The sequence below is a fragment of the Rhipicephalus microplus genome, chromosome 2 (assembly GCF_043290135.1).
Source record: "Rhipicephalus microplus isolate Deutch F79 chromosome 2, USDA_Rmic, whole genome shotgun sequence".
In the NCBI taxonomy this organism is placed as follows: domain Eukaryota; kingdom Metazoa; phylum Arthropoda; class Arachnida; order Ixodida; family Ixodidae; genus Rhipicephalus; species Rhipicephalus microplus.
Genome location: NC_134701.1, coordinates 116,428,717 through 116,437,423, shown reverse-complemented (window position 1 = coordinate 116,437,423; position 8,707 = coordinate 116,428,717). Strand labels below are relative to the sequence as shown.

Here is an 8,707-nt window from a genome sequence, read left to right as displayed (position 1 = left end):
GATACTAGTAAGATCATTGCTCGTTGCGTCAACGCCGACGTCGGTTACCTTATTTAAAGCCTTCAATTTACTCCAAGTTTAACTCTAAATTCCTGTACTTTACTTTTCACCACTAGCTTTATAACTGACTTCTTGCATATCGGTTTATGCCTTTGCTTTTTATGTCTAGGCAAAGTGGCCTTTCGCAATATTATGAATACTCTACTGGATCTTGGTAAATTCTTTTACATCCTGTAAAATACCTGAGTGTGCACCCAGAATGAAGTCCATTTCATTTTTAGTTTCGCCTTCAGGACATTGTTTCGTCATCTTACGCTTAGCCTGTTTTTATTGAAAATATTGAAGATTCCTAAATAATTGCGTTCTGCAAACTCTAATAACTCTCCTATGGCATTTATGGAACTAATCTAATGTTACCCACTGCATGGCTTCCGGCCTGTTTATTTGCCTACTTTGGCATTGAAGTCGCCCATAAGAATAAAATACCGTGTATTTACCTTATTATTGGCTGACCCGACGTCTTCATAGAAATGTTCAATCAAATGATCATCATGGCTTGATGTAGGCGCGTAGGTCTGTACCATTTTCATCTTCTATCTTTCGTCTAACCTAATTATGATACTTGTCACCTTCTCACCAATACTATAGTATTCTTCTATGTTGCCAGCGATGCTGTTGTGCTTAAGAAATCACACGCCTAGCTCGTATTCGTCAGGAGGAGGAGGAGGAGGAAGGGAAAAAATAAAAGGCAGGGAGGTCAACCAGACGCACGTCCGGTTTGCTACCCTACAGGGAAAGAGGTGAGGTGATTAAAGAAGAAGAGAGAGAGAAGTGAAGGGCATCGTGTGTGTAGATGTGACTTTGTCTATTGCACGCTTATAAGCGGCCGTGTAGTCCAGTCGTCTTTAGAAAACTTAGCAATGCCCACGTGGTTTTGCTGGCCAGCGACACCTAGAGCCATGAACCAAGGATCTTCTCTACGGAAAAAGGTCTACTGTCTTGTGTCTCTAACGTTTCGCGTAGCAAGTTGCGTTCGCTCGCAAAGCGTGCACATGAACACAGTATATGTTCTATTGTCTCGTCAGTGTCACACGATTCACATAGGGAGCTATCCGCCATTCCCTTGCGAAAGGAGTACGCCTTTTAAAAGCTACTCCTAACCACAGGCGGCACAGTAAAGTTGCATCCTGGCAAGAGAGGTCCAATAGTACTTGAAGCTTTCTCGATGGGTCCAATTTGTGCAGGCGGCGGTTCCTGAGAACGGGGTCACTCAGCCAAGTTTTCGACATGGTGTCAGCGAACAAGTGAAGGCCCCTTGCAGTGTCGGTTCTCTGCAATGGAATTGGGGTTGTCTGGGCGTCCGCGTTGGCGGATTGGGCAGCATTATCAGCAAGGTGGTTACCGACAATACCACATTGTCCCGGTAACTACTGGAACACCACGTCATGTCCTTTTGATAAAACTTCGCGAATCACTTCTCTTATTTCATTCACTAGTTGTTGATGCTCCCTTTCTCGTAAAGCTGATTGCAAGCTCTGAAGAGATGCCTTTGAGTCGCAGAACACAGCCCAATTTTGAGGTCGGGATTCCGCGATATAAAGTATAGCAGCACGTAAGGCGGCAAGTTCCGCTGCTGTGGATGTTGTTCCATGCGACAGTTTGAGCTTCATAGTGACCTGGTACGTCGGGATGACAACAGCACCTGTGAAGCTGTCAGCCGAGACCGATCCATCGGTGTAAATGTGGGTCCTCTGGCCGTATTTTTCGTTCAGTAGCGACAATGTCACCTGTCGTAGGAACACTGTTGAATGACGGCTCTTGTTCGATAATCCCGGAATAGGGAGGTACACATGTGGTTGTTGTAGGCACCATGGATGTGACGCTGGTCTTGTTGCTGAAGTGAAGCCAAAAGAAGGCATTCTCTATGGGCATAAATATTCTTTGAAAGCATCCCTTATGGTCCTTGAAGTGGCAACACTGCAACATGGTGACCAGAAACTTGGCAGAGGTGTCTTATGTGGGCTCTCAAATTGTCAGTGGTGATGTATGTTTGAATTGGATGCTCTCTTGCAATCATAATTGCCCCGTAGGTTGAGGTGCATCCCGGCAATCCTAAGCCCAGGCGTGGTACTTGTCCTTACAGACTTTCGAGGATACGGATGTTTGTCTTGCACGTACTTGCCAGTAACGGGAAGCTGTAGCGCGAAAATCCCAGAAACAGTGCCCTGTATAGCTGCATTATTGACTTTATCGTTGTGCTCCAAGGTTTTCCGCAGAGGAACCACATTATATGGGCGATGGAAGTAAGCCTTCTCTTCAGGTAATTGCAGTGGGCACTCCACGAAACGTCCCTGTCAATAATCAAACCCAGGAAGCGATGGTTCTTCTGGTATGGAATATTTTGTCCATTGATGGTAACATGGTATTGTGTCATGACTCTGCGAGTAAACGCAACCAATGCACAATTCTCCGTTGAGACGGAAAGACCTTCCTGTAGCAAGGCTCAATAAGCGCCACGTCACTGTTTGTATCTTTAGTGCGCATGCCTGGCGGCGGCACTAGTTGTGTATATATACTCGTTTTTGTTTCGGCAATAAAGTTGTTCATTGCCTGAAGCCGACTCGCACACATGGTGGCAGCGGTGTCCCGTCACTATGTCGGGTCCATCAACCCTGCTTCCCCCACCCAAGCCACTGTACCCGTCGACAGACGCATGGCTTGCATGGAAGACATGGAAAAGTGAGTTCACTTTGTTCTCCACCGCTACCCAGTTGAGAAAGCAGCCTAAAGGAGTACAAGCAGCAACGTTACTCGTAACAATCGGCGAAGAAGGTAGGAAGGCTTACAACACCTTCAAATTCAAAGATGATGCAGACAAAAACAACGTCGAGACGTTGCTCGAAAAGTTTGAGGAATTCTACAAGCCAGTGACTAACCTGACGTTTAATGAATTCCGCTTCGGATCAAGGAACCAAAGGCCAGGGGAGTGTTTCAATGACTGGCTAACCGATCTCCGGCTTTTAGCGAAGAACTGCGAGTTCGGGGACCTAGAAGACAGTTTGCTTCGCAGCCGGATTATTCTGGGATTGAGAGATAAACGCTTGCAAGAAAAGCTTATCGCCGAGAATCCGTCGTACAGCAGGACCGTCGAAATGTGTCGCGCCCAAGAAATTGGGAAGGAGCAGTTTAAAGAAATTAATGAAGGCACAGAAGCAGCAAGCGCCGCAGTTATTCAGGTCGTCAGCACCCAAAAGCATCACTGTAGTCGGTGCGGTTATAGCGCGCACGGTAACGCAAGGTGCCCGGCTACAGGAAAAACCTGCAAAAATTGCGGGGGGCGTAATCATTTCGCTCAAGCATGTAGATCGTCGGTGCGGCGACAAAACAGAGGCGTGAAAAAAGAGCTGCACGAACTACAAATGGATGAAGAAAATTTTTTCTTGGAAGCTTTGACCGTATGCGCAGTCGCAGCGGGAGACAACTGGACTGCAGCAGTTGACATCGAAGGCTGTCAATTCACGTGCAAGCTAGACACGGGTGCTAACTGCTGCGTATTTCAAGCAAAGACTCAAAAAGCTTAGCAAGGGGCCCCTGCAAACCTGCCACGCAACCCTGACCGCCTTCTTCAGCCATAAGACCCCAGGGACAGGAAAAATTCGGCTGCGCCTACGTGCTAACAGCAAAGAGCACGAAGAAACTTTTTTTGTGGTCGAACGAAATGTGCCTGTGACTCTAAGTGGATTAGTGGCGGAACGCCTAGGATTTATTTGCCGCGTGCAAAATGTTCACGTCCAACAGTTGTACCCAGCGGCTCAACCTTTCGCAGAAGTCTTCAGTGGACTGGGACAGGCGAAGAGTACGCAATGAAGTTAAAGCCCGGAGCCATTGGAATCGTCGTGCCAGCCAGGCGAGTTCCCGTGGCCCTTCAGGAAAGAGTCAAGGAAGAGCTCAAGCGTATGGAAGAACAAGGCGTGATAACTAAGGTAAGGGGTCCAACGGAATGGTCAAGTCACATGGTCACCGTCGTTAAGAAAGATAAAGTACGCATCTGCCTAGATCCCATCGAGCTCAACAAAGCACTTTTGCGGGAGAACTATCCTATGCCTACACTGGAAGACGTTGTGCCAAAGCTTGCTGGAGCCAAATTTTTTTCGACATTAGACGCAGCTTCAGGGTTTTGGCCGATAAAGCTGAATGACTATAGCTCTAAATTTTGCACAATGAGTACACCGTACGGACGCTACCACTTTCTCCGCATGTCCTTCGGTATTGCCTCAGCACCAGAAATATTCCAAGCAGCGATGCATGGTGTCCTAGAAGGTCTCGCAAATGTAGCGGTAGTAATGGATGACATTCTAGTCTGGGGCAAAACAAAGCAAGAACATGACTACAATTTGCAGCTCCTTCTAGCACGCTGCCGCGAACAGAATCTTCAACTAAACCTAAAGAAGTGTTTCTTTTTGCAGACGGAGGTTCGCTACCTTGGGCACGTGCTCACTGCCGAAGGCTTGCGTGTGGACCCACAACATGTACAGGACATTTTGGAAATGCCGACACCAAAGAACTGTAAGGAGCTACAAGTCTTTTTGGGCACAATGAACTTTGTACAGCGTTTTATTCCAAACATGTCTGAGGTCACAGCACCACTTCGTACTTTGCTGCGGAAAGACACTGCATGGGTCTGGACGGAGGTGCATAAAGAAAGTTTTCTTAGACTACGTGAGGCTCTGATACAAGCGCCAGTACTCCGGTATTTTGATTCCAGTAAACCGGTGACCTTATCAGTGGATGCGAGCCAGCTGGGGGTGGGCGCTGTCCTAATGCAGGATGCGCAGCCCGTCGCATTTTCGTCACGGACACTTACGGAAGCGCAGACAAGATACGCACAGATAGAGAAGGAAACACTTGCTATTGTACATGGGTGCACTAAATTTCATGACTACATATTCGGACAGCATGCAGTGACTGTGGAAAGTGACCACCGTCCCTTAGTAGCGATATTCAGTAAGCCGTTGTATCAGTGCCCACTACGGTTACAACGCATGCGCCTTACTCTACAACGTTACCCCATCCATGTGACTTACAAACCGGGCAAAGAACTATTCCTAGCTGATGCTTTGTCAAGGTTTCCGAGCAAAGCATGCATGCCAGAAGACGAGCAGTTTCAGGTCAATGTTCTTCAATGTATTTCAGCCTCTGCACGCGCGCTGCAAGACTTGCTTCAAGCCACCAACGAGGACTCAACCCTGGGCAAGCTCCGCGAATACGCAAGTACAGCATGGCCGCTTCACAAGCAGGACGTCCCCGAGCCACTTCGGACGTACTGGGAGTACCGGGACGAGATACACGAACAGGACGGCCTCGTATTCCGGAGTAACAAGGTAATTGTGCCACAATCGAAGACATCGGAAATGATGAGTACTCTTCACTCAGCGCATGTGGGAGTCGAAAAATTGAAGGCTAGGGCAAGGAACGTGATGTTTTGGCCGAATATGGCGGGCAACATCGAGCAGTTCTGCAAAGCTTGCAAAGTATGTCAAAAGCATAAACCTCGGAACCCTAAGATGCCACTTTTGAGTCACGAGGTACCCTCGCTACCATGGCAAGTTGTCGGCATAGATTTGTTCTGTTTCGAAGGCCGAGAGTTCGCCGTCATTGTCGACTTCTACTCGTTCTTCTTTGAACTACGAGAGTTTCGGACGACAACGGCGAGCTCACCTAAAATATGGTGTTCAGAAATTTTTTCCGTCCATGGCTTGCCACTAGAGTTGTGCAGTGATAATGGCCCGCCTTTTAGCAGTCATGAGTTCAAGGAGTTTCTGGACACTTTGGGCATTGCTCACGTAACCTCAGGCCCCTACCACCCGCGGTCAAACGGCATGACGGAAAGAGCGGTCCAGGAGCCAAAAAAGCTTTTAAAAAGTGCTCATTGAAAATACCCGTGTTTCAAATGGCTTTTAATGAGTGGCGCAATACTCCACGTGATGATTTGCTCCAGTCTCCTGTGCAGAGGCTGATGGGACGCCAGACTAGAACTCTGCTACCGGTGCCTACCGGCCATTTGGAACCGAGGACCATCCCACCGAAAGTGGTACAGGGCCGCCTTCAAGAAATACGGCAACGACAGAGGACCTACTACAACCGCGGTAGCAGAACACTACCGCCTGTGAAGCCAGGCCAGCAGGTCAGCGTATATGATACAAACCAGCGGACCTGGGCGCCTGCAGTCTTCATCAGACCGTTCGGGGAAACCCGCTCGGCCATCGTTAAAACAGAAGACGGCCGGGAACTTCGGCGCACAAGAGAGCATCTCCGCTTGCTAGAACCGCAACCAGAATCAAACCAGCCAGAAGCGGGCCTTGTCCCTCCAAACGGGGCGTCCTCAACGGCCCTTACAGAACTACGGCAAAGCACAAGACAACGATGCGAGCCCTGTCGGTACCCTCTACCTGAGAGGCGCTAACCAGGTGTTAACTGCCCCGTAAAAAGGGAAGATGTAGCAAGGCTCAATAAGCGCCACGTCACTGTTTGTACCTTTAGTGCGCATGCCTGGCGGCGGCACTAGTTGTGTATATATACTCGTTCTTGTTCCGGCAATAAAGTTGTTCATTGCCTGAAGCCGACTCGCACACACTTCCTTGCGGAGATATGAGCATATCGGGTGGCAGCCTGCTGGACTCTTCCACGTACTTGTAGACGAGTGACAGCCGAAGTCCATAGACAAATATTGTCAGCATATATGAATATGAGGATAGTACTTGGCAAAATTTCACGATGTCCTACCATCACGAGGTTAAATAAAGTGGGACTTAATACAGCGCCCTGAGGGACGCCACGGGAGGCATAGTAATCGGTGGTAGGTTCATCTTAGGTTTGTACAAAAAAGGACCTTCTCGTCAAATAATCCTAGATTCATTGGAACATCCGACCAACTCACTGATGTCAATCGAAAAGTGCTAACAATTTTCAGCACTCGGAGGCATAACCTATTGCCGAAGCACCAAGAATAAACAACTATTGTCCGGGTAACTTTGCTGAAGCGGAAGGTCTTTATTCATGCCATTCTTCGCTCTTCCATCTAACCATAGAAACTTGTAGAAATATACTAATTATCCTGTTATTGGCAGCACGGGTCTAGTGAAAGAGAGAAAAATTGTGTTGGAATGCGTTCTTTTTTGTCTTCTTTTTTATTGCTTTTCTAACATATAATCGATTCGCCAGGACTCCTGCCAAACGTTCGAAAGCGAATGTCGTGTGATAAAGAAACCTCGACAGCCTGCTTCGCTCTCTCAACTAGATGGCGCATAGGCTCAAATCGTTTGCCAGTAGGCTGTATAACTTTCACTTCCATCTGCACTAATTCAAAAAAGGTATAAGAACCAATTTTGTGGATCAAAACTTTCCTGTTAACAATGATTCACCTATAGTGTTCGCAAACTGAGGTAGTATAATGAAATAAAAAAACATAATTATCTTTCTTTTGGTTAGGTAGATAGCACTACACTGAATGCCACAATATTATGATATTCACTCGATGCACTTCTCGGTTGTAGAACATTCAGGTGTTATTGGCTGGTTTATTTTCTTATGACAGGCAAACAATAATTCACTGGTGTCCTGAGAAGTAGCGATAATTGAGCAGCACTCTAAGTTGTTTACACGCAGGGAGAGAGAAACAACAAGCAGACTGCAAGAAAATGAAGTATGAGCATGTGTTAATTTACATTTGCTAATGTTCAAAGCCTTCTTGGCAATACTCAGCCAGGTGCAGAAGAAAAAAAAAGATTGAGTGAAAGTATAGAAGCCGTTAAAGAGCGCGGGAGGCCTCGTTGTGTTCTAAATTACCTGCCAAAATGCGTTCTGCTCAAGGCGCGTGAAAGGATTATTGGCAGCGCATGGAAAACTACTGATATGTTGTCCCTCTTCGTTCATACCACTTTTCATTTTCATTCGCCAAAGATGGAACATGCATGCTAAAAGAATCTCTCATGCTCGGTGCATAGTTAATACCATACACGCCCACCGCTTACTAAGCCTAGCCCTTCTTTTGTCCCTTCTCCGGCGTCTAGACGAGGGAACTTCCTTTTGAAGTGACGTGTTTATTGTCTCGTTCCGAACACTTCTTCCACCGCACGTCCGCCATACTCGCAACCCTGTCGGCGCAGTAAAAAGTCTAGACTCATGGCCTTTCAAGTTTCATGGCCGGGAGAGGATAAAGTCAAATAAAAGAAAGACCATCGTAACTTAAATTAAGATATCGTCACGCTTGTCGCACCCGGTTGCTCTTAAAGCATGTGTTAGGAGGAGCGAACTACTCACGGGCAATAAAACGGGCTCTCGCTCTGTGTGTCTGCACGCGTATGCGTGCGTGAGTGAGCCGTCTGTGTGTAGTTCGTGTGTTTCACGAGATATTCATGAAAATATTCTGCTGAATTTCATCTCCAAACAGAAAGTATTTGCTCGGTGAAGTTGCAAAACTTTTGATTCAAATATCACTGCAGTATTTCTCTTCCAGCGAAGAATGGACGTTGTTTCAGCGTAGATGTCTTTTCTTTACTCATGAAAAAAAATATCCGCAAATGACATTTTGTATTTGTAAGCTTCGTTTGAAACACCCTAAAAGTCAGTTATACTAAATATTTGTCCAGAATCTTTGCGAAAATGAAGTGGTTGCGTACATACTGGTGTAAAAAACAAGCATATGTGA

The 8,707-nt window shown here is 46.9% G+C and overlaps 1 pseudogene; it reads left to right on the top strand.

The window, feature by feature from the left end:
• The first annotated feature begins 4,301 nt into the window (after window positions 1-4,301).
• LOC142785724 (uncharacterized) lies at window positions 4,302-6,634 on the top strand (annotated as a pseudogene).
• Window positions 6,635-8,707: the final 2,073 nt, after the last annotated feature.